Source organism: Oryx dammah, unplaced genomic scaffold, assembly GCF_014754425.2.
Source record: "Oryx dammah isolate SB20612 unplaced genomic scaffold, SCBI_Odam_1.1 HiC_scaffold_1, whole genome shotgun sequence".
NCBI lineage: Eukaryota > Metazoa > Chordata > Mammalia > Artiodactyla > Bovidae > Oryx > Oryx dammah.
In genome coordinates, this window is record NW_024070185.1 from 13,420,650 (window position 1) to 13,447,422 (window position 26,773).

The 26,773-nt window shown below is 36.7% G+C and overlaps 1 long non-coding RNA gene across 1 annotated transcript; it reads right to left on the bottom strand.

The window, feature by feature from the left end:
- Nucleotides 1-586: 586 nt before the first annotated feature.
- LOC120861527 lies at nucleotides 587-19,281 on the bottom strand. Its single transcript, XR_005720561.1, has 3 exons — nucleotides 19,271-19,281; nucleotides 18,982-18,987; nucleotides 587-693 (listed from the first exon to the last, which is right to left on the bottom strand). It is a non-coding gene; the product is annotated as an uncharacterized LOC120861527 (long non-coding RNA).
- Between the last annotated feature and the right edge of the window lie 7,492 nt (nucleotides 19,282-26,773).

The following is a 26,773-nucleotide window of genomic DNA, read 5'->3' on the forward strand; positions in this document are numbered from 1 at the left end:
CATCCATGTTGCTGCAAATGGCAGTATTTCACTCTTTTTAATGGTAAAGTAATATTCTCTTGTATACATATATGCTTTCTTATTTCTCCATTATCAGTTGATGGATACTTAGGTTGCTTTCATGTGTTGGCTATTATAAAGAGTGCTGCTGTGAACACTGGGGTGCATGAAGCAAAGTGAAAGTCACTTAGTGTGTCCAGCTCTTTGCAACCCCATGGACTGTGCAGTCCATGGTATTTTCCAGGCCAGAATACTGGAGTGGGTAGCCATTCCTTTTTCCAGGGGATCTTCCCAACCCAGGGGTTGAACCCAGGTCTCCCTCATTGCAGGCAGATTCTTTACCAGCTGAGCCACAAGGGAAGCCCGTTGGGTTGCATGTATCCTTTCAAATTAGAGCTTTCATTTTTTTCAGAATATACTCCCAAGGGTGAATTGCTGGCTCATATGGTAAATCTATTTTTAGATTTTTAAGGAACTTCCATAATGTTTTCTACAGTGTCTGTATCAATTTACATTCCCACCAACAGTGTAGGAGTGTTCCCTTTTCTCTACACCCTCGCCAGCATTTATAATTTATAGCCTTTTTGATGATGGCCATTCTGACCAGTGTGAAGTAGTATCTCTTTGTAGTTTAGACTTGCCTTTCTCTAATAATTAGGGATGTTGAGCATCTTTTCATGTGCCTCTTGGCCACTTGCATGTCATCTTTGGAAAAATATCTATTTATGTCTGCCTAACTTTTTATTAGACTGTTTATTTTTTATTTACTTTTTGATACTGAGTTCTATGAACTATTTGTGTGTTTTACAAATTAAGCCATTATTGGTCATATTATTTACTAATATCTTCTCCCAGTCCATCATGTTTTTTTTTAAGTCTTTATTTATTGAATTTATGCCAAAGTTGTTTCTGTTTTATGATTTTTTTTTTTTTTTTTTGGCTGTGAGGCATGTGGGATCTTAGCTGCTTAACCAGCTATCAAGCCCACACTCCCTGCATGAGAAGGAAAAGTTTTAACCATTAGACTTCCAGGGAAGTCCATTAGATTTGTTCGTTTGTTTAGTTTGTGGGGTTTTTTTGCTATGCAAAAGCTTTTAAGTTTGATTAGGCCCCATTTTTTTATTTGTACTTTGATTTCTTGTGCCTTATCTAAGAAAGCATTGCTACAATTTATGTCAGAGAATGTTTTGCCTGTGCTCTAGGTATTTTATGATTTCATTTCTTGTATTTCCAGGTGACTCTAGTGGTAAAGAACCTCCCTGCCAATGCAGGAGACATAAAGAGTTGTTGGTTTGATCCCTGGGTCAGGAAGAACCCTCTGGAGGAAGGCACGGTAACCCACTCCAGTATTCTTGCCTGCGGAATCCTTTGGACCGAGGAGCCTGGTGAGCTACAGTCCATAGGGTTCAAAGAGTCAGACATGACCGAAGTGACTTAGCATGCATGCCTGAATTTAAGTCTTCAAATCACTTTGAGTTTATTTTTGTATACAGTATGAGGGATTTATGTGAGGCTGTCCAGCTTTCCCAACACTGCTTGCCGAAGGGACTGTCTTTTCTCCATTGTTATTCTTGTCTGTTTCTTGATGCCTAATTGACAGTAGGCATGTGGGTATATTTCTGGGCTCTGTGTTCTGTTTATTGACCTCTATTTTTGTGCCAGTACCATGTTGTATCATTATTGTAGCTTTGTGTTTTTGTCTGAAATCTGGCCTGGAGATGCCTCCAGCTTTGCTCTTTTTCCTCAGCATTGCTTGGGAAATTCTGAGTCTTTTAGGATTGTTGTTTGAGTTCTGTGAAAATGTCATGGTTAATTTGATTGGGATCACATTAAATCGTTAGATAGCTTTTGGTAGTATGGACATTTTAACAATATTAATTTTTCAAATCTAAGAGCATCAGATATTTTTTCCATTTCTTTGCATCATCTTCAGTTTCCTTTTTCAATGTGTTATATAGTTCTCAGTGTTAAGTGTTCACCTTTTTGTTTAGCTTTATTCCTACATATTTTATTTTTTGATGTGATGTGATTTTATTTTTATATAAAAAAGTTGTACTAAGTTTAATTTCACATGTGGAAGAATATCCAGTATTACACTGTGATTGGCTCTTTGGAATACAAAATTTCCTGTTAAAATACACACATTATTTAAACATTAGGAATTCAGTCCCCCAAATACTCAAAAATGATGTTTGGGTGACATTTATAGAACTGACCTAGAAAACTTTTTTATTCTCTTTGGCAGAGAAGTTGGAATCCTTGTAAGTACTTTTTTAGGTAAATTGAATAGCTTGTCCTTGGTTGTCTTCGTTGTATGATCAGAATAATCTGTCCCAGTGATTGCTATAAGACGGAAGGAGAGCATGGTGGGATGTATAGGCAGAACACAGATGATTTTTAGGGCAGTGAAAATGCTGTGTGTGTGCTCAGTTACCAAGTTGTGTCTGACTCTTATGACCCCATGGACTGTAGCCTGCTAGGTATCTCTGTCCCTGGAATTCTCCAGGCAAGGATATTAGAGTGGGTTGCTGTTTCCTTCTCCAGGGATTCTTCTCCAACCCAGGGATCACACCCACATTTTCTGTTTGGCAGGCAGATTCTTTACCACTGAGCCACCAGGCAAGCCCCACATGTCATTATAAATTTGTCCAAAGCCAAAAAAATGCACATTACCATGAGTGCACAGTAATGTGAACTATGGACTATGGTGATTACGATGTTAGCTGTAGGTCTGTCCATTGTAATGATATATTGTGCTAGTTGATCTTTCAGAAAGTAGAGGGGTATGCATGCATGGGGTCAAGAGGTTTATGGAAAATATGTGCCTTTGCTGCAGTTTTGCAGTGAATCAAAACCTGCTCAAAAAATTGTCTTTATATTTTTTCAATTAAAATAAAAAAACAGGTTGTTTCCTATATATCTTTGAAGAAAGAGTCCTTTGTTTGTTTTCCACCATTGTAACTTTTAAAAGTTACTTTCTGAGAAATTCTAATACAAGTATCCTAAAAATTTGTTCATTAATTCATTAATTTATTCATTCACTCATTTATTCATAGTAACTCTCACTTATTATCTAACAGTTATGATGTTATTATCTGGGAAGATGAAAGTCAATTAGACATCTTGTCCCCAGGGAAAACAGATTCATTTGCCAAAAGAGGTTTGATGTTATCACCTATAAATTTGGGACACTAAATCCCATTGCAGGGATCAATTATAAAATGATAAATTTATGCAATTTCAATTATGTGACCTCAGTATTATAAAAATGTAAATAAAAATATAAAGTTCCTAGTACAAGGAAACTATGTTTAACGTATTTAATCAATGAGAGTCTGTCGAAAGAATTAATGAACATATAATAACATATTATACTATAAATTATTACATAATTTTACCAATTAGTGAAAAATTTAAATGTTTTCTTGATTAAAAAAGCATGTATTGAAAGTGTTAGCAATTCTTTTACACATAAAAACACAGAGAAATGTATTTCTTACACAAAATTTTGTATGCATAAAACCTAATTTGTTTATGAACAAAACAACGCTTCAATGTGACATTTATAATAGCTAGTCTATTTGGAGAAGGCAATGGCACCCCACTCCAGTACTCTTGCCTGGAGAATCCCATGGATGGAGGAGCCTGGTAGGCTACAGTCCATGGGATCGCTAAGAGTCGGACATGACTGAGCAACTTCACTTTCACTTTTCACTTTCATGCATTGGAGAAGGAAAGGGCAACCCACTCCAGAGTTCTTGCCTGGAGAATCTCAGGGACGGGGGAGCCTGGTGGGCTGCCATCTATGGGGTCGCACAGAGTCGGACACAACTGAAGTGACAGCAGCAGCAGCATTTATGTAATACCTATATCTAGTAATATGGATAAAAATCATAATAAAGGAGTATCTAAAGAAAACATATATGATGATATTGTGAAATAAATAAAAAGCAGATATTATATGTGTTATTAAAGTACAAATTTTTAGTAATATGCATACTTCTGAACTATTTTTATAAACATAATTTGTGTTTTTAAAATGCTACTCACAGTTTTATTCTCATTATTGTTATTCATTCAACATATATTTTTAGTATCACTTATGTGACTCATTTTTTATACCTCAGAGATAGAAATTTAAGAAAAATTGCTAGTAAGTCTGTTGTCATGGAGATTGCATTGTTTTGGTGATATTTCAGTTCATTCGCTCAGACGTGTCTGACTCTTTGCGACCCCATGGATTGCAACACGCCAGCCTTCCCTGTCCATCACCAATTCACGGAACTTGCTCTAACTCATGTCCATTGAGTCAGTGATGCCATCCAACCATCTCATCCTCTGTCGTCCCCTTCTCCTGCCTTCAACTTTCCCCAGCATCAGAGTCTTTTCAAATGAGTCAGTTCTTTACATCAGTTGGCCAAAGTATTGGAGTTTCAGCTTCAGCATTAGTCCTTCCAATCAATGTTCAGGATTGATTTCCTTTAGGATTGACTGGTTTGATTTTGCAATCCAAGGGACTCCCAAGAGTCTTCTCCAACACTGAAGTTCAAAAGCATCAACTCTTCGGTGCTCAGCTTTCTTTATAGTCCAACTCTCACATCCATACATGACTATTGGAAAAAAAAAACATAGCTTTGACTAGATGGACCTTTGTTGGCAAAGTAATGTCTCTGCTTTTTTATATGCTGTCTAGGTTGATGATAAATAATATTAATGAATGGTAAGGAGTACCTCATATTGTGTTATCTGCTGTTGATTAAAATAAAGCTTATCTTGTTTGGGGAAGGGATTACTGAAAGCTTGTACACTGGGAAATTATTTCACATAGGGTACAGGAGAAGCTTCAGTGATATCTTTTTAGCAGAACTGAAGGGAGTAAAGGAACACATTAGCAGTTATCGGGACAAATACTATTCCATGCAGAGGAAACAGCAAGTGTAGAAGTCTTGCTTTTAGAACCTACTTTCCTAAGAAATGGCTTCCCTTGTGTCTCAGCTGGTAAAGAATTGGCCTGCAATGCGAGAGACCTGGGTTTGATCACTGAGTTGGGAAGGTCCCCTGGAGATGGGAAAGGCTGCCCATTCCAGTCTTCTGGCCTGGAGAATTACAGGAACTGTATAGTCCATCAGGTCACAAAGAGTCAGACATGACTGAGCAACTGTCACTTCCTAAGAAAAGCAGCAAAAACTGTAATTGAAGCTGAAATGAAGAGGCAACTTCTAGATTTCCATTTAAAGTTTATGAATACGGAATGTTCCATATTCCTACAAGATTTTAGAACAATAAGGTGCTAACAATTATATAGCAAAGGGCTCCCTTGGCTTCCCTTGTGGTTCAGATAGTAAACAATCTGCTGTAATTCAGGAGATCTGTGTTCAAATCCTGGGTCAGGAAAATCCCCTGGAGAAGGAAATGACCTCCCACAAGTATTCTTGCCTGGAGAATTCCATGGATGGAGGAGCCTGGTGAGCTATAGTCCATGGGGTTACAAAGAGTCAGACTGAACAACTAACACTTTCACTTTCCCTGGGCAAGGGGTTCAGGGGTAGGGGCTGGTTGATACCATTTACCACTTCCTACATTGTCAATATGCTCACCGTGGTGATTTTAAGCTGTCAGTATGAGATATCTGCTGATAGTTGGGAAGAGTTATACCCAGTCAGGTCTTGAGAGCCACTATGAGCCAGCTCCAACACACCATTAAATTCACTTACTTGTATCTGTAATAAGCATCTATAAATGCAATGGAAAGTGTTACACAATTTTGTGTACAAAACTGAGTAGCTATTGACATTTTGAAGAAATGAAACTGTTGGCTAAGTCCTGTAATTGTTAGTTGCAAGTAAATATTTATTAAGTGTAGAGCACTGTATCAGGAAGAAATGTGCAGTATTCAAGATGCATATTTAGTCGTGTCACTTTGGTCATAACTGACAAGAAAAGCCATTAGGACTCTAAAGTCATTATCTTCACTGAATGATATCAAGTATACTTAACTTTAATGGTCACAATATGACATGGGTCAACCTTAATGAGTAAATTTTATAGCAAAAAGTGGCTGGAGACATAAATAGTAATTCAGTTGATAAATAGATGAAAATTATTGTGACAGAAGTGGTGCTTTTTCTAGCCTCAATCACTCATTTTACTTGAACTCATCAAATCTGTTCTGTTGTAAAGAAAAATAACAAAAATCTGAGAAACTACAGGAAATGCTTCATCACAGAACAGACTAAAAGAGGCAAATATTTTGAAGGAAAGAAAAGGGAGGTTTCTGTCTCACTTTTGCTTAAGAATCTGCATAGAAAGGGAAAAAAATTTGGAGAATATTTTAAAATAATATGAGTTGAGCTTTTCATTTAAAATATTTTCAAGCTTAGAAAAATTAAAAAATATAATTTCAGATACTCTTTATCCATATATTCATATATCCATTTATTGTTGTTTAGTCACTAAGTTGTGTTTGATTATTTTTTTTGTGATCCCATGGACTTCAGCCCACCAGGCTTCTCTGTCCAGGCAAGAATACTAGAGTGAGTTGCTATTTCCTTCTCCAGGGGATCGTCTCATCCCAGGGAGTAAACCTGCATCTTCTGCATTGGCAGGTAGATTCTGTATTACTGAGCTCCCAGGGACAAGGGATATCCATGTATAGTCATAATCAAATATATATATGTGTGTGTGTATATATATACACACACATACACATGTGTATATTTAATACATTGAAACATATAAATAGGTATATGTGAATTTATGCATATACATAAACAGTTCTAAATAATTTCTATCTATATACATTTATATTAAACTAATAAATTCATAATTATATTTCCTCTGCTTCCCCCTTCTCCTCCTGCCCTCTATCTTTCCCAGCATCAGGATCTTTCCCAGTGAGTTGGCTCTTCATGGTAGGTGGCCAAATTATCAGAACTTCAGCTTCAGCATCAGTCTTTCTGATAGCTTATGGTGAATGGTGTCTAGTTTGTGATCTCTGAAGAAGATTTAGCTTCAGGACCAGGGACCAGGCTTGATCACTCAAGAGCTCTTGTGTAGCAGAGTTTTATTAAAGTATAAAAGGGACAAAGAAAGCTTTTGACATAGACATCAGAAGGGGGATGAAGAGTGCTAGTCTTATGAAGGCCTTGCTAGTCTTATGAAGGCCTTATATACTTTTATCAGGCCCACTCCCACAACATACATCTTAAATTAACAAGATTAGAACTAACAATACAAAGGTCTTACCAGACCCACTCCCACCACATATGTCTTAATATAACAAGATGAGTCAGAAGGTTCTTTTTAAGAAAGATAAACACATCCTTGAGCAAGATAAATTGTTATTATATAATCATTAGTACAGAGCTTAAGGAAAAATATACCCTTGAGGAAGATGAGTTTTGTTGTGTAATCATTAGCTCTGGGCTTAAAGAAAATGTGTGACTAAATCTTATGTTACAAAGTCTAAGGAATGTAGGGAAAAAAAAAGTTTGTCCCTTTCTCCTTTTGAGGGTCACAGACCCCTTTCACCTCCTTGAGAGCTCTGGACTCCTTAGTAACCTACCTAACAATTAGCTCTCTCATTTCCAATGAATATTCAGGGTTGATTTCTTTTAGGACTGACTGGTTTAATCTCCTTGCAGTCCAAAGAACTCTGAACAGCCTTCTCCAGCACCACAATTCAAAAGCATCAATTCTTCAGCCCTCAGCCTTCTTTATGGTCCAATTTTCACATCTGAACATGACTACTGGAAAAACTGTAGCTTTGACTATATGAACCTTTTTCGGAAAAGTAATGTCACATGTCTCTTGGTTTTTACTGTGCTGTCTAGGTTCGTCATAGTTTTCATTCCAAGGAGCAAGCATCTTTCAATTTTGTAGCTACAGTCACTGTTAGCAGTGATTTTGGAGCCCAAGATTAAAATCTATCCCTGTTTCCACTTTCTCCCCTTCTATGTGACATAAAGTAATGGGACTAGATGCTGTGCTCTTAGTTTATACATGCGTACACACACACACACACACAAAAAAAATATACATCTATATATTCCCTCCCTGTTGAGCCTTCCCCACTCCCAAGCCACCCCTCTAGGTCATCACAGAGCACTAGTCTGAGCTCCCTTGTGTTATATAGCAATTTCCCTCTAGTTATCTATTTTACATGTGATAGTGTATATATGACATTGTTACATTCTCAATTCCTCCTAGACTCTCCTTCCCCCATTATGTTCACAAGTCTATTCTTTATCTCTGTATCTCCATTTCTTCTCTCTAAATAGGTTAATCAATACTGTTTTTCTAGATCCCATATGTATGCATGAATTTATAATATTATTTTTATATTTTTGCTTCACAATGTATAACAGGCTATAGATTCCTCCACCTCAATGCAACTGATTCAACTTCATTCCTTTTTTAAGGCTGAGTAAAATTCCATTGTTAAAGTGCTGTACTCAATATGCCAGCAAATTTGGAAAACTCAGCAGTGGCCACAGGACAGGAAAAGGTCCATTTTCATTCCAATCCCAAAGAAAGGCAATGCCAAGGAATGCTCAAACTACCACACAATTGCATTCATCTCACATGCTAGCAAAGTAATGCTCAAAATCCTCCAAGCCAGGCTTCAACTCTCCATGAACTGGAAACTTCCAGATGTTCAACCTGGTTTTAGAAAAAGCAGAGGAACCAGAGATCAAATTGCCAACATCCACTGGATTGTAGAAAAAATCAAGAGAATTTCAGAAAAAAATTTTGGAATTTCTCCTTCTGCTTTATTGATTAAACCAAAGCCTTTCACTGTGTAGATCACAACAAACTCTGGAAAATTCTTCAATAGATGGGAATACCAGACCACCTTACCTGCCTCATGAGAAAGCTGTATGCAGGTCAAGAAGCAAAAGTTAGAACCAGACATGGAACAGACTAGTTCCAAATTGGGAAAGGAATATGTCAAGGCAGTATATGTCACCCTGTTTATTTAACTTTTATGAAGAGTATATTATGCAAAATGCCAGGCTGGATGAAGCACACGCTGAAATCAAGATTGCTGGGAGAAATATCAATAACCTTAGATACACAGATGATATTATCCTTATGGCAGAAAGTGAAGAGGAACTGAAGAGTCTCTTGATGAAAGTGAAAGAAGAGAGTGAAAAAGCTGGCTTAAAACTCAACACTCAGAAAACTAAGATCATGGCATCCAGTCCTATCACTTCATGGAAAATAGATGTGGAAACAATGGAAAGAGTGACAGAGTTTATTTTTTTTGGGGGGGGGGGGGCTCCAGAACCACTGCAGATGGTGACTGGAGGCATGAAATTAAAAGATGCTTGCTCCTTGGAAGAAAAGCCATGACCAACCTAGAAAGCATGTTAAAAAGCAGAGGCACTACTTTGCTGACAAAGGTCTGTCTAGTCAAGGCTATGATTTTTCCAGTGTTCATGTACGGATGTGAGAGTTGGACTGTGGAGAAAGCTGAGCACCGAAGAATTGATGCTTTTGAACTGTGGTGTGGGAGAAGACTCTTGAGAGTCCCTTGGACTGCAAGGAGATCCAACCATTCCATCCTAAAGGAAATCAGTCCTGAATATTCATTGGAAGGACTGAAGCTGAAACTCCAATGCTTTGACCACCTGTATGAAGAATTGATACATTGAAAAAGTCCCTGATCCTGGAAAGATTGAAGGCAGGAGGAGAAGGGGATGACAGAGGATGGGATGGTTGGATGGCATCACCGACTCAATGGACATGAGTTTGAGCAAGCTCCGGGAGTTGGTGATGGACAAGGAAGCCTAAGCTTCTATTCCCATCTTCCAGAGATAAGCCCTGTTACAGCCCAGTTTTGGTCTCTGTCCTCCAGTCCCTTTGCCATGCCTGCATATTCTTTCTGTAATAAAAACAGGATCGTATCATAAAAAAAGAAGAAAACAGGATTGTATCATAAAAAAAAAAAAAAAAAAGTCCATGAGGTTGCAAGAGTACGACACAACTGAGCGACTGAACTGAACCGAATATTCCATTGTATATATGCACAACAATTTCTTTATTCATTTATCCATCGATGGACATCAAAGTTGCCTTCATTTCCTGTTATTGTAAATAGTGCTTTGTGTCCTTTTGAATTGTGGTTTTCTCAGAGTATATGCCCAGTAGCGGGATTGCAGGGTCACATGGTAGAAGTATTGGTAGTTCACTGAGGAATCTTCATACTGTTCTCCATGGTGGCTGTACCAATTTACATTTCCATCAAGGGTGAAGTAGGGTTTGCTTTTCTCCACATCCTCTCCAGCATTTATTTGTTGTCCATATTGATTATCATTCTGTGTTCATTATATGGAAGATTATTATGATTCTAAAAGAACTATAGAGAAAGCTATATTCCAAATATTATTCTTCCATTTTTTTCTGATATAATTTTAATGCTGTATCCTTTCACTTCTTTCTTGTAGCCTACCTCATTATGTTTTTATTGTCTTCCTGTATTTGCACAAATGAGCAAATACTATTTATTTTTCTTTTGCTTTTATACTTAGAGGAAAAAACCAGCAAACTATAAATATACTTTGACTTTTATTTACCAAGGCCATTACGGTGACAGTTATTAATATTTAAATATAAATCATATGCTAGTAACAGTATTGTTTCAATGTTAGTTTTTTCTATTGTGGAGCTTTAACTGACATTATAAAAGGGAAAATATTAATTTTTTAAATTGGAAATATATACTAGGTGATCAGGGGTAAATGGACCTATATCTGTAATTTAATTCAGAAAAATTATACTTAATTTGTATATTTGAATGAATACATATACATACACAAAGCACAAAACTATATCTTGCATGAAAAAATATATGCCAAAAGAAAGGAAAATTATGTTGAGAAAGACTATATATAGTAAAAATAAAATATAAAAATGTAGAATTGTGATCAAACAAGTCAGCATGTGTCCTTAACCAAGAAACAAATGGATTATAAGTAGCTAAATATTATAATTCATATTTTGACTATTATTATTTTCAGTCACTCAGTTGTATCCAACTCTTTCCAACCCCATGCACTGCAGCACACCAGGCTTCCATGTCCTTCACCATCTCCTGGAGTTTGCTCAGACTCATGTCCGTCAAGTCAGTGATGCCATCCAACCATCTCATCCTTTGTCATTCCCTTCTCCTCCTGTCCTCTATCTTTCCCAAATTCAAGGTCTTTCCAATCATCTCATCCTCTATAATTCCCTTCTCCTCCAACCTTCTATTTTTCCTGGTGTCAGAGTCTTTTCTAACGAATCCACTTTTCCCATCAGGTGGCCAAAGTATGGGAACTTCAGCTTCAGTCCTTCCAGTGAATATTCAGAGCTGATTTCATTTAGGATTGACTGGTTTAATCTCCCCACAGTCGAATGGACTCTCAAGAGTCTTCTCGAATACCACAGTTCAAAAGCATCAATTCTTTGGCACCCAGCCTTTTTTATGGTCCAGTTCTCACATCCATACAGAAGTACTGGCTAAATCATAGCTTTGACTATATAGACGTTTGTTGGCAAAGTAATGTCTATGCTTTTTAATACACTGTCTAGGTTTATCATAGCTTTTCCTCCAAGGAGTAAGAGTCTTTTAATTTCATGGTTGCAATCACTGCCTGAAGTGATTTCGGAGCCCAAGAAAATAAAGCCTGTCACTGCTTCCATTGTTTCCCCATCTATATACCATGAAATGATGGGACCAGATGCCATGACCTCAGTTTTTTGAATGTTGAGTTTTAAGCCAACTTTTTCACTCTCTTTCACCTTTATCAAGAGACTCTTTAGTTCCTCTTCATTTTCTGCCATAGGGTAGTGTCATCTGCATATCTGAAGTGATAAGTGAAAGTCGCTCAGTCATGTCTGATTCTTTGCAACCCCATGAAATATAGAATCCATAGAATTCTCCAGGCAAGAATACTGGAGTAGGAAGCCTTTCCCTTCTCCAGGGGATCTTCCCAACCCAGGGATCAAACCCAGATCTCCTGCATTGCAGGCAGATTCCTTACCAGCTGAGCCACAAGGGAAGTCCTGTATATCGGAGGTTATTGATATTTCTCCCGGCAATCTTGATTCCAGGTTGTAATTCATCCAGCCCAGCATTTCTCATGATGTACTTTGCATATAAGTTAAATAAGCAGGATGACAATATACTGCCTTGATGCAGTCCTTTCCCAATTTTGAACCAGTCTGTTGATCTGTGTTTGATTCTAACTGTTGTTTATTTTGAGTATGTTGCTGCTTCTGCTAAGTCGCTTCAGTTCTGTCCAACTCTATGTGACTCCATAGATGGCAGTCCACCAGACTCCTCTGTCCCTGGGTTTCTCCAGTCAAGAATAGTAGAGTGGGTTGCCATTTCCTTCTCCCATATTTTGAGTATAGAAAGTTATATATTATAATTAATATATTTATTGAAAGATTTTTAGTATATTATTTAAAATAATTACATTTAAAACAGAGTTTTACCCTCAAAAACAGTAAGTTGAGTAAAGATGGCAGATGAAAAAGTGTGCATATTACATAATATCATTTTTAGAAAATTCTAGAGAGGACATAACTATAATTTATCATTGATAGACTAGAGTTGATTGATTACAAAGGGTCTAAAGGGATAGTCAACAGAGAAGTTCGAGCAGTAGTAAACAGCTAAATGTGTTTTTTTTTTTTAAATGTATTGCTCTGTGTATTTAAAATAGGCATATTATAATAAGTTATGCTTGAAAAAATTTTATTTAAAAATATATCCAAACAATTTACCTTGAAGATGAGTGGCTATAATAAATTAAATATTTAGTAATTAATAGTTACCATTAAAGCAGATTTTTAAAGAGGAAGATATCCCATGTATCTCACCTCAAATTACATGAAATATGTATAAAACTTACAGTTTATGTCTTAAGGCAGAAAAAAGTTTAGGTTGATATCAAAGATATCTAAATTTATTAAAGATGAAAAATGTTTTTACAAAGTATAAAAATATTTCAAATGTAACTTTCTTTTAAAGAAAGTTATAAAGTTAATATTGTTTAGTCACTGTTAAACATTTAATTTATATAATACTATATCTTTTATGGGATATTTTTAGCCTTATTTTAATAGTTTTGAAATATCATACTGACATACATGTTACTTTGTTGAAAGGCAGCAGAAGCTAGTTGTCCTTAGAACAGTAGTTATCAATTCTAATTTTGTTATGTTTGTATTCTTCATATTATTTAAGAATTGGATCGAATTTTTTTTCGATAATAAAACCCAGTAGGTATAAAGTTTCAGGTGATTGCATCAGGCACTGTCCTGAATCTTAAAGTGGAATAATTTTACCTCTCAGGAAACAAAGCAGTAACCCTTAAATTGCACTTCGTAGGAGGCAATGGCAACCCACTCCAATACTCTTGCCTGGAAAATCCCATGGACGGAGCCTGGTAGGCTGCAGTCCATGGGGTCACGAAGAGTCGAGCACGACTGAGCAACTTTACTTTCACTTTTCCCTTTCATGCATTGGAGAAGGAAATGGCAACCCACTCCAGTGTTCTTGCCTGGAGAATCCCAGGGACGGCGGAGCCTGGTGGGCTGCCATCTATGGGGTCGCACAGAGTCGGACATGACTGAAGCGACTTAGCAGCAGCAGCAGCAGGGTGCATTAGGCTATTATTAATGGAATATTTCATATAAGAAAAACAATTTGCCAGTGAGTCAAATGTGGTAGATATCATTGTAGGATGTTATTAGCAAATGCTGCAGCCATCTAAAAGTATTTTATAATTTGATAAATAACATGTGATTCTATGACTGCAAATCAGGAAAGTGAAAAGTGATGTGTAAAATGAAAATAAATCCTTTTTATTACCAAAAAAATCTAACTAAATTGAAACAGATCCAATTTTAGCATTAGCTTAAGAGCATCAAGGGAAAAAAGACCAATAGACAAAAGCAACAAAAATATAGTTTCTTCAGTATACTAATAGTATTCAGAGTTTATCATACAGGATTATTTATGAAGATGTGTAAGAAAAACTACCAGTCTGTAAATATCTTCAATAAAAGCGAGGGCATATATAAATATATTACATGTTCATGGGATTCTCAAGGCAAGAATACCTTGAGCAGGTATTTCTGCACTTTTATACAGATAGGAAACAAACAAAGAAGTGCAGGATCTGTGAAGAAGCTGGCAAATCATGTTATGTTTCTAGCAAGGATCTAGAAGAGGAATGTTCTACTTGTATCTGTGAAATAGACCATTTCTCACAAGAACTGAAATCAAGCTCACCATCATTTCAGTTTTCAGTTGGCTTAAGATGCTTGTCACCTAGTCTAACATTCTTAACAAAATATAAAAGGATATTCTTCTCTGAAGTAAAATGATGTATGAAAGTATTCATATACCTTTTGAAACCATGAATCAAAAACCCATGAAACATGCAAGAGAACTTTAACAATTCAAGAAAACCACAGTAACTTGACACTCAAAGGGAATAAAACTAATGAGGATTTGGGATACAGATTTTGAAATAGTGTAATCAAGGAAATAAAACATAGGTGGAGAATTTCAGGAGTGAAATAAGGACTACAAAGATAAATGGAAATTTAAGAACTAGAAAATAACTTTATGTAAGATGTGTTTGAGTGACTAAACTGAACTGAAGATGTGTTTAGTAGTTTTTCGGTACAGCTAAAGAGAAAATTAGTTTTTTGAACAATATTTTGTAGTTAAATACTCATGTTCAAGTAAATAGAGACAAAAATGTGGGAAGCATAGAAAAGAATATGAGAAAAAAGTTAACACATGGCATTCTCTTCCTTCACAGCTTCTGGAGAAGTTAACAAAAGCTAGCCAGCCAGTTTACTCTCTGCCTTAAATCTTTTATTGCCAGAACTTTTGCATAACAGATACTCACTTGTCCACTTACTATTCATCCCTGTTCACCAAAATGGAAAGTCTTAACGACAGTATTGTGACAGAATGCCAGGTATTGCTGTCAACCTAACTTCTACCAGCAGTGTGTTTTTTGCTCCCACTTGATCATCAAAATTCCAGAATCAGATATTGATACCTTTTTCTAAGGAAAGTTCTCTAACTAGCTGCTCTAGTCTTAGTTTCCCCCACCCCCAGCCCTACCCCCTCCAGCATCACACCAGACACACTGTCAAGGACATGGATGAGGTAAATTACTTATGAAACACAAATGAGAACGTGCTTGGTGAAAGTAAGAGAAGGAAGAAAGGGAAGCTAATCACATTTAGAACAGTTAACACTAGAGGCCAGCTGTCTGAGGACCCTCTATGAAATATGGGTAATAGCTCAGAATTATTCCTCAGAAAGATAAGAAAACTGGGGCATTTCCTACTAGTTTTCACTCCCCATGGTTTGAGAGTTGCTCCAGTGGCATATATTTCCCTCCATTCCTAGACTGGGTCTGCACATAGCTGTGCAAGTTCCCTTGGTGTCACAGAAGGCCCTCTAGTAGAGAAGAAATACACATTTGAGGAATTCAAGATGAGAAATCTTTAGCAAGCCAGAGACAGTTTACAGGCAAAGGAAAACTTAGATGATCTGAGGGGAAATAGAGTAGGCATATGCTGTCCAACAACTTAAATGTCCACCAGTGACACAATGAAAAACAAATTACAAGGCATTCATAGAGTGGAAAACTATACAGGTATGAAAATAAACAGTCTTCCCCACCCAGGGATCAAACCTGGGTCTCCCGCATTGCAAGCAGATTCTTTATTATCTCAGCTACCAGAAATGCCCCAAACAATCTATGTTACCTGTAAAAATACTGATGAATCTCATAATATTGGGCAACAGAAGCCAAACATCAAATAATTTACATAGTCCTTTTCATTTTATATGAAATTCCAAAATGGACAAAACAAATCCTAGTATTAAAAGTCAAAGTAGTGAGCAGTTAAATTTTGATTAAAAAGAATGGTAATGATTTGAAGAGGATACAAGGGAGCTTTCTGATTGTATACTTATAATTTCTGCAGTTTTCTGTATGTAAATTATGCTTCTGTGAAAAGTTTTCATATATATGTATAAGCATATACATATATATGTCTAACTTTTAAATTTTCTTTTAATCTCTTTTAGTCTAGTATCTAGCTTGCCAGAAAAGAGAGATTACCCCTTAACTTAATGAACAGTCTAAAAATTGCTGAATTCAGTACAATTTTCTCAATCCATGTCTCGTCCACTTGTTTCTTCCACTGCATTGTCAAATGCATTTTGCTGCTTTTAATTTTCTCCTCTCTTGGCTTCTATCATATTATGTTTTGCTGATTTATTTCTTATCACATCTTTATTTCTGATAATATATCTATTTTAAAGCCTTTAACAAAGACAAATATACTCAGTTTCTACAAAAGCCTTCCTTGATTTATTTTAATTATTTATTCTTTAAATTTGATTTATTTATTAACCTTTTATTTTATATATGAGTAGAGTTGATTAACAATGTTGTGATAGTTTTAGGTGTCCTGCAGAGTGACTCAGCCATACATATACATAAGTTGGGAAGGGTACTTATGTACCTTTCATATAGTAGAAGGGTACTTATGAGTGTAGGAAGGGTACTCCCTCATGTACTATTAGTAGGAATGTAAATGGTTTAAGCCATTTCGTGGATTTTTTTCCAAACTATCTGAATTTAAGTACATTTACTTTCCTTCCTAAACTTCATATCTTCTAGACATCTATTACTAATTTCTATGAGCTCATTCTTTCCAAATGTCATACATGTGGAAAAGAGGAAAAAAGACCATAATCCTCTTCTGGCTTACCAAGTAAACATGCAATTAATGATACTTTTCAGTAAACATAGATGTTATTTTAAATATTATTACTATGGTAACAAATTAGTGGTAATTATAGACTTTGGGTGCTTAAAGGTTATTTTTACCAATGATGATAATTTCTCCAAGCTGATGTCTTATACTACTTATCAGTTTTTTTTCCTAAAATCAATTCTATCCTGAAGAATCTGTCTTACAGCAGTGTCAGGAAATAGTGGAAAAGTGAAATAGGAGCAAGTGGAATATGGATCATGGATACTGTCCTACTGTATGTAAGTACAGACATGGATCATTGTAAATATAGCCTTAGTCATAGACATTGACGTATATACATATGTCAGTGTTGTACATATACAGTAGTTATTGTAACATGAATTTAGATGAACCCCATCTAGATGTCCACCAATAGAGGATCATTTATATAAATTATAGGTTTCCAGTACTCAGCTAAAGCAACAAATAGGCTTTTTATATGTGCATGATAAATTTTTGAAAAAATTAAAGTACATTGCAGAGCAATATGAGTATTTTTTATTCAACCCATTATGCCTCTAACTGCCATCTTATTTATCTATTGTAATCCCCAAATTTGGTACTATCACAACATACTTCTTTTTTCCTGCATAAGAATTCTCACATCTGCTATAATACTGGCTTAAAGCTATGCTTCAACAATCCTTAACTGATTGATCTTCTTGCTTTCAAATTTCCCAGTTGACATCTGCATCATGACTTATTGTATATGATTTAAGACATGGTAAGAGAAGCAAAGAGTTGACTCATTGGAAAAGACTCTGATGCTGGGAGGGACTGGGGGCAGGAGGAGAAGGGGACAACAGAGGATGAGATGGCTGGATGGCATCACTGACTCGATGGACGTGAGCCTGAGTGAACTCTGGGAGCTGGTGATGGACAGGGAGGCCTGGCGTGCTGCAATTCATGGGGTCGCAAAGAGTCGGACACGACTGAGCAACTGAACTGAAGAGAAAGATTATAAAACTATACACATTTATCTCATAATCTTGTTTTGAATAGGGAATAAGATCTTATGCCATATATACCATATCTATCTATTGAAAAAGAAACCTGAAGGAAATTTTAAAAATTGAGAAACTAGTGTCCCTAAATAAAATAAGGAGCACAGTTCCAGATGAACTGACAATATCTTTGTGGGATAGGCCAAACTGATATGTTACAGGTCATTAATGGAAAAAGCTTGAAAATATAAGTACATAGTGTTATAATGGATATATTTCTGTGCAGATATTCTTTTCAAACTATTAATGATCCATCTATGTATCCATATATATATATATATATCTGTGTATACATACATATATATATATATATATATATACACATGCCGGGGGCCAGCGTGAGGAACTCCGCCCATGGCAAAGGTCATGAGGAAGGAGGCTTGGCATACACAAAGGCGTGATCAAGCCTCAGGAAACCCCCTGTTCCCGAGCATCTACCCCAAAACCGGAGTCTGTTTTATGCTCTCCCCCATAACCGTTTCTCTCAGAGAAGGAGTAAACATGCAGCTCCAAGGCAATAAAAATTCCTGGGCGTGACAAAAGTGTTTCAGCTTACAGACTGCTCTGAAGGTTATCTAGCCCACTTGTATAGGTTCGTCTGGCCACATGTGATTGTTTACAGCCTCCCAATCTGAGAGGCACGAGATGTTTTAGACTTACTAAAGACAAATTCTTTTGGGGAGTTGGAAATTATTAGTATAGTGGGTTGGTTAGGAATTATATTGGTGAAGGGTTTTTCATTTGTTGTGCCAATAATTGCTGCTAATTCCCTACCCTGGGTGTGACAAGGGTTTTTCAGGTCAAACCTCTCTGCTGACAGGCTAGCTTGTGTGACAGGAGTATCCATACTCCTGCCACTATACACATGATTGTTTACTACCTCACAACAAAAACAGCACAGAGAGTTTTGGAGTATTTTGAGAGTCTTAATTAGCATAGGACTTTTCTCATTGTTGAGTCAATGATTGCTGCCAGGCCTCCATATCCTTAGGCACCTGGGAATATATTAATCAATGTATTTGAATATAGAAAAGGAAATATAGTAGTTTTTAAGGTTAGCAATAGTAGACGTTTTGAGTTAATGAATTTTCTCTTTTGTAACAGATCACTGTATTTTGTTATAAATCACTGTGTCCTTGCTATGTAAAAATGTAACTTGATCACTATCTTAAGACTAAAATCTTAAGGGGAACATTGGTGAAAGGATTTTCATTTGTTGGGCTGATGTTTGCTGCTAAATCTCCATATTCCCTGCCCTTATAATGAATATAACTAGCATATAGGAGAAATAAGTATTAACCTTTAAGCATATAGGAGAAATAAGCATTAACCTTTAAGATTAATCACGTTAACTTTGGGTTAAATAAATTCCTTTCTTGATTGTAACTCACTACACCCTCACCCTATAGGAATGTAACTTTATTTGGAGGGTGGTGCCTGGTTTAAGAAAAAACACCCTTGGAAGAAATAAGTTTTTTGGTTATCAGAAAGTAAGGATCATAAAATGTCAGCAGGTCTCACTCATGGCCAAAAGATTATGTAATATCCCTAAGACCTTTTTCTTATACATTTATGTGAAGCACCTGAATTTGATAAAGGTCAGGACTGCTGACCCCCACGTGACTCTCTATTCATCCCTATGTGTAACAAAAGGTATATAAGCAAACCCCAAAATAAAGAAATCGGATCAGTTTCTGGAAAGACTGATTCCCCCATATCGTTTCTTTCTTGCTCCCCGTTTTTCTGGCTGAATTCCCATCTGGATTCAGCCTCTCTTTCTCCACTAATTGTCCTACTATACTATCTGTTCCCAAACTCTCTATATATCTGTGATTAAATATGTATTTTTCCAAGGACGCCGACTCCGTCCCCACCTTTGAATCACCCTGGATCCACCGGGGCTGGACCCCAGCATATACATACATACACACACACACATACACATATGTGTGTATGTGCCAGCTTATATGTAATGTATACCAGCTTATATGTAATAATTTTGTGTCTCAACTATCACATATGTATTTTATTAATGTGTTCTATAAGATGAACATTTAGTATTAACTTTAAAAGAAATCAAAAAGTATTTGAACTCTACTTAATGGATTAAAGATTCTAACACTTTCTAGTTTTAATTTTTTCATGAGGCAAATAGTTTTAAATTATGCATTATTTTAAATAAATGATAATGACATTATTCAGCATTCTACTTAGGCATTTTAATTACAAGAAATTGCAAACACTCCTGCCTGGCTCATTAAGGATCCTGACTCTTCCACTTCAGCTCTTTACTTATGAGCACAAATTGATTCCCTTGAAATTTGGTTAGGCTGCCCTTGGGAAATATGCCCATTCCTAGTTGACTTAGCTGTCATGGAAGATTCATATCAAACAAAAAATGGCTATTAGCTATAAAATACTGGAGGTTGGGTGATTCACTTAGAGATGAACTTAGAAAGGACAAGTCATTTACATATCCCTACTGCTTTTGATTTATCTATGTTCTTAGCAGTTATATTGTCAATTGGAATAAGATTTTAAATCAAGAAGAATGAAATATTCTTGTGACTATCTTTTTCATTATTCATGAAAGAGAAGAGACTGAAAGTTGAAGAAAAATGTTTTATACTTCAAGTGTTAAATCATAATGTAATTTATAAAACAATGTAGTGTATGTATTTGAAGTTTCATATTTTTATCTGTAAGGATATAATTTTGCATTTTCCAAAGAGATGTTACAGAAATTAAGGAAATAAAGCAAGACAATGCAGTCCTTTTAGAAATGAAGAACTTACACAAACAGATTAGCATTAAGTAATATTAACTTCAAAATGGACCAGAATAGGTATTCAGTTAATGTCAGTGATTAAAAGGTTATATTGTACTGCTATAATTATCAACTGGTATAATAGAAAATATGTTACCAGGAAAATTGATCAAATAGAAAATGGGCTGGAAAGTTTTTCAAATATCTAAGAGCTTTAGCTATCTTGAAAGCTGATGTTTTAAAAAGTGTGCTTAGTTGCTGTATTATTTTTTTAAGCATTGTTGATGTTAGTGAGACGGAGTTTATATTTCTAATAAAATGTGAAAATTATAAACCAAATTCTGTGAAATGTTAGTGTATTGATTTTAATAGGAATGCCTTGAGTCCAGTATGCACACATTATAAGAAAAGTAAGCGGTTATAAGATAATTTTCTAAAACCAGATGGTAAAAAATGTGACTGCCTATGGGGTGGGTTGGAGGAAGTGGGGATGAATTTAAGAAGAAACAGTATTTGAAAATATTGAAAATAAAGTTTTTAGGTGAGAAAAAATCCTGAAAGGTGGCATAGCCCTTATTCTGTTTCACTGGGTATTATTTTTTTCCCACTTCTGAGCATTAAGAATCACTTCAAAGTCTTGTAAACATCTTTACACATGATTGGGTCCTGTCCTCTCCCATTTAGTTCTTGCAGGGAGAAGAGAATGGCATATGCCAGAAGTTGTGGAGGAAAACCTCATTCTAAAATATCCATTCTCTCTTGGTCCAGCATTGAACTTGTATGAGAGTGTAAGAGTGTAAAATTTTGGTATTGGTGAGGTGTGCGCTGGATTGAAAAACTAGTCGCCAGAATCATGTGTCATATATTCAGTCATATCTGAATCTTTGCCACCATGTGAACTACAGCCTTCTCTGTCCATGGAGTTCTCAGGCAAGGATAGTGGAGTAGGTAACCATTTCATCCTGGAGGAATCTTCCCAACACAAGGATCAAACCCATGTCTCTGTCTCCTGCATCACAGGTGGATTCCTTATCCATTGAGCCATCTGCGAAGCCCATTGAGAACCACAGCCATATTGAAAAAGATTAAAAATAAAAAAACTAACAGAAATATTTGAGGAGTAAAGAAATTTTCACTTTTTTCCAATTTCAGTCTATGCCAGCAAGGCTCAAGAAAATATGAAACTTACACTTCAAATATGAAATGACCCTCACTGAACTTGAGAATAAAATGGCTTTCCAAAATTAGCAGTGGCCACAGACCAGAAAAGGTCAGTTTCCAATCCAATCCCAAACGAAGACAACACTAAAGTATGCTCAAATACCGCAAAATTGCACTCGTATCACATGCGAGTAAAGTGATGCTCAAAATTCTCCAGCCCAGGCTTCAACAATACATGAACCATGAACTTCCAGATGTTCAAGCTGGATGTAGAAAAGGCAGAGGAACCAGAGATCAAATTGCCAACATCTGCTCAGTTCACTTCATTTCAGTCATTCAGTTTTGTCCGACTTTTCGCGACCCCATGAATTGCAGCACACCAGGCCTCCATGTCCATCACCAACTCCCGGAGTTCACTAAAACTCATGTTCATCGAGTCGGTGATGCCATCCAGCCATCTCATCCTCTGTTGTCTCTTTCTCCTCTTGCCTCCAATCCCTCCCAACATCAGGGTCTTTTCCAATGAGTCAAATATTCGTATGAGGTGGCCAAATAATTGGAGTTTCAGCTTCAGCATCAGTCCTTCCAATGAACACCCAGGGCTGATCTCCTTCAGAATGGACTGGTTGGATCTCCTTGCAGTCCAAGGGACTCTCAAGAGTCTTCTCCAACACCACAGTTCAAAAGCATCAAATCTTCAGCACTCTGCTTTCTTCACAGTCCAACTCTCACATCCATACATGACCACTGGAAAAGCCATAGCCTTGACTAGACAGACCTTTGTTGGCAAAGTAATGTCTCTGCTTTCTAATATGTTATCTAGGTTGGTCATAACTTTTCTTCCAAGGAGTAAGTATCTTTTAATTTCATGGCTGCAGTCACCATCTGCAGTGATTTTGGAGCCCAAAAAAATATTCTGTCACTGTTTCCACTGTTTCCCCATCTATTTCCCATGAAGTGATGGGACCAGATGCCATGATCTTCATTGTCTTAATGTTGAGCTTTAAGCCAAATTTTTCACTCTCCACTTTCATTTTCATTAAGAGGCTTTTAAGTTCCTCTTCACTTTCTGCCATAAGTGTGGTGTCATCTGCATATCTGAGGTTATTGACATTTCTCCTGGCAATCTTGATTCCAGCTTGTGCTTCATTCAGCCCAGCATTTCTCATGATGTCCTCTACATATAAGTTAAATAAGCAGGGTGACAATATACAGTCTTGACATACTCCTTTTCCTGTTTAGAACCAATTTGTTGTTCCATGTTCAGTTCTAACTGTTGCTTCCTGACCTGCATACAGATTTCTCAATAGGCAGGTTAGGTGGTCTGGTATTCCCATCTCTTTCAGAATTTTCCACAGTTTGTTGTGATCCACACAAAGGCTTTGGCATAGTCAATAAAGCAGAAATAGATGTTTTTCTGGAACTCTCTTGCTTTTTCCATGATCCAGCGTATGTTAGCAATTTGCTCTCTGGTTCCTCTGCCTTTTCTAAAACCAGATTGAACACCTGGAAGTTCATGGATCACATATTGCTGAAGCCTGTCTTGGAGAATTTTGAGCATTACTTTACTAGTGTGTGAGATGAGTGCAATTGTGCCATAGTTTGAGCATTCTTTGGCATTGCCTTTGTTTGGGATTGGAATGAAAACGGACCTTTTCCAGTCCTGTGGCCACTGCTGAGTTTTCCGAATTTGCTGACATATTGAGTGCAGCACTTGCACAGCACCATATTTCAGGATTTGAAATAGCTCAACTGGAATTCCATCACCTCCACTAGCTTTTTCATAGTGATGCTTTCTAAGGCCCACTTGACTTCACATTCCAGGATGTTTGCCTATAGGTGAATGATCACACCATCATGATTATCTGGGTAGTGAAGATCTTTTTTGTACAGTTCTTCTGTGTATTCTTGCCACCTCTTCTTAATATCTTCCTCTTCTGTTAGGTTCATACCATTTCTGTCCTTTATGGAGCCCATCTTTGCATAAAATGTTCCCTTGGTATCTCTAATTTTCTTGAAGAGATCTGTAGTCTTTCCCATTCTGTTGTTTTCCTCCATTTCTTTACATTGATTGCTGTGGAAGGCTTTCTTATCTCTGCTTTGGAACTCTGCATTCAGATGCTTATATCTTTCCTTTTCTCCTTTGCTTTTTGCCTCTCTTCTTTTCACAGCTATTTGAAAGGCCTCCTCAGACAGCCATTTTGCTGTTTTGCATTTCTTTTCCATGGGGATGGCCTTGATCCCTGTCTCCTGTACAATGTCATGAACCTCCATCCATAGTTCATCAGGCACTCTATCAGATCCCATCGAAAAAGCAAAAGAGTTCCAGAAAACCAACTATTTCTCCTTTATTGACTATGCCAAAGCCTTTGACTGTGTGGACCACAACAAAGTCTGGAAAATTCTGAAACAGATGGGAATACCAGACCACCTGATTTGCCTCTTGAGAAGTCTGTATGAAGGTCAGGAAGCAACAGTTAGAACTGGACATGGAACAACAGACTGGTTCCAAATAGGAAAAGAAGTACGGCAAAGCTATATATTGTCACCCTGCTTATTTAACTTATATGCAAAGTACATTATGAGAAATTCTGGGCTGGATGAAGCACAAGCTGAAGTCAAGATTGCCAGGAGATATGTCCATAACATCAAATATGCAGATGACACCACCCTTATGGCAGAAAGCGAAGAAGAACTGGTGAGGTTCTTGAGGAAAGTGAAAGAGGAGAGTGAAAAGGTTGGCTTAAAGCTCAACATTCAGAAAACAAAGATCATGGCATCTGGTCCCATCACTTCATGGGAAATAGATGGGGAAACAGTGAAAACAGAGACTTTATTTTGAGGGGCTCCAAAATCACTGCAGATGGTGACTGCAGCCATGAAATTAAAAATTGCTTGCTCCTTGGCAGAAAACTTATGACCAAACTAGACAGCATATTAAAAAGCAGAGACATTACTTTGCCAACAAAGGTCCATCTAGTCAAAGCTATGGTTTTCCCAGTAGTATGTATGGATGTGAGAGTTGCACTATAAAAAAGCTAAGCACCATAGAATTGATGCTTTTGAACTGTGGTTTGGAGAAGACTCTTGAGAATCCCTTGGACTGCAAGGAGATCCAACCTGTCAATCCTAAAATAAATCAGTCCTGAATATTCATTGGAAGGACTGATGCTGAAGCTGAAACTCCAATGCTTTGACCACCTGTATGAAGAACTGATACATTGAAAAAGTCCCTGATCTTGGAAAGATTGAAGGCAGGAGGAGAAGGGGATGACAGAGGATGAGATGGTTGGATGGCATCACCGACTCGATGGACAAAGTTTGAGTAAATCTGGTATTCGTAATGGACAGGGAGTTCTGCTGTGCTGCAGTCTATGGCATCGCAAGGAGTCAGACATGACTGAGTGATTGAACTGAAGTCTAAAAAATGCGACATATTAAAGTGTAGATTTCATAGTTTATGAAATTAAATCACATACCAATGAGGACTTGAGGCAAGCCTATCATATTCCTTGGAATACTAGGTATTTCCCTAATTCCTTTGCCAGTTGATAGAAATGAATTTCATACCAACCAGTAATCTAGTACTAAATTTAGTCTCTAGATCTAATTTAGAATCTAGTGCTAAAAAACAAAATCTGGTTGATTTTGAAACAGAATCTTCTCAGTGATACTCTACAGATTTTGTTTTTTAATGTTATAGCTTTGATTTCTTTTGTCAGTACTTGACTTGGTTAAAGTCTACTAACAGAGTTCCTAATTAGTCAAATTAATAATTAACAAATTTCTAGTTTCAAAAATGTAATAATCATAATCATCATTATCTTCTCCCTCTCTTCTTCTCACTTTTCAACCAGTTATCTGATGTCTCAAAGATAAGTTCTGTTTGCATGTTGAGGTGTATCATACTGTACCCCATTCTGTCTGTAATCTAAAATATCATATTAAGTGAAGTGAGACAGAGAGAGAAAGACAAATATGATATCACTTGTATGTGGAATCTAAAAAGAAATGATACAAATGAACTTATTTTACCAAATGGACTCACAGACTTAGAGAAAAAAACCTATGGTTACCAGGGTAGAAGGTTGTAGGGGAGGGCTATTTCGGGAATTTGAGACTGACATGTGCAAACTGCTATATTTAAAATAAAATACATTTCCATGAGAAATAGATAAAATATATATCTTATATGATCATGAAATATATTGTATGAAGCAAGCATCAACTTTTTACCCAAATACCCAGTACCCCCCTTTCCCATACTAAATCTATTCTGTATGTAAATAAGCTCCTGTGCTCTGAACATCAATCTGTAGGCTTATCAGTATGTGCTGAAAACAGGACTTTTCCTGGTAAGAAAGTGAAGTCGCTCAATTGTGTCTGACTCTTTGTGACCCCATGGACTGTAGCTCACCAAGCTCCCCCATCCATGGAATTTTCTAGACAAGAATGTTGGAGTGGGTTGCCATTCCCTCCTCCAGGGAATCTCCCCGACACAGGGATCGAACCCAGGTCTCCTGCATTGTGGGCAGACGTTTTACCATCTGGTAAATTATATATATATCCTGGTAAAGTATATTCATTTTGATGTAAAATATGTTTTAAAAAATGTGACCTTTCATATGGTATGTACTTGTTCAACATATGTTTTCGGTTGTATTAGTTTACTTTTTGCTTTAACAAGTTCCCATAGTTTAGCAGCTTAAAATAACACAGATGTATTATCTCACATTTTCCATGCATCAGGAGCTTAGGTGCAGGTTAATTGGGTGCTCTGCACATTATCCAACCAGGCTGAAATCAAGGTGTGTATTGAGGCTTGTATCTCAAAACGTCTCAGGATCTTCTCATTATATTCCTTGTTGGAAAAATTCACTTTCTTGCAGTTAAAACACTAAGGTCTTCTGTGCTAGAGTCTGTTCACCATTCACTGCCATTTGACCCTCTCCCACAACATGGCAATTTGCTTTTCCAAGTAAACTAAAGTATA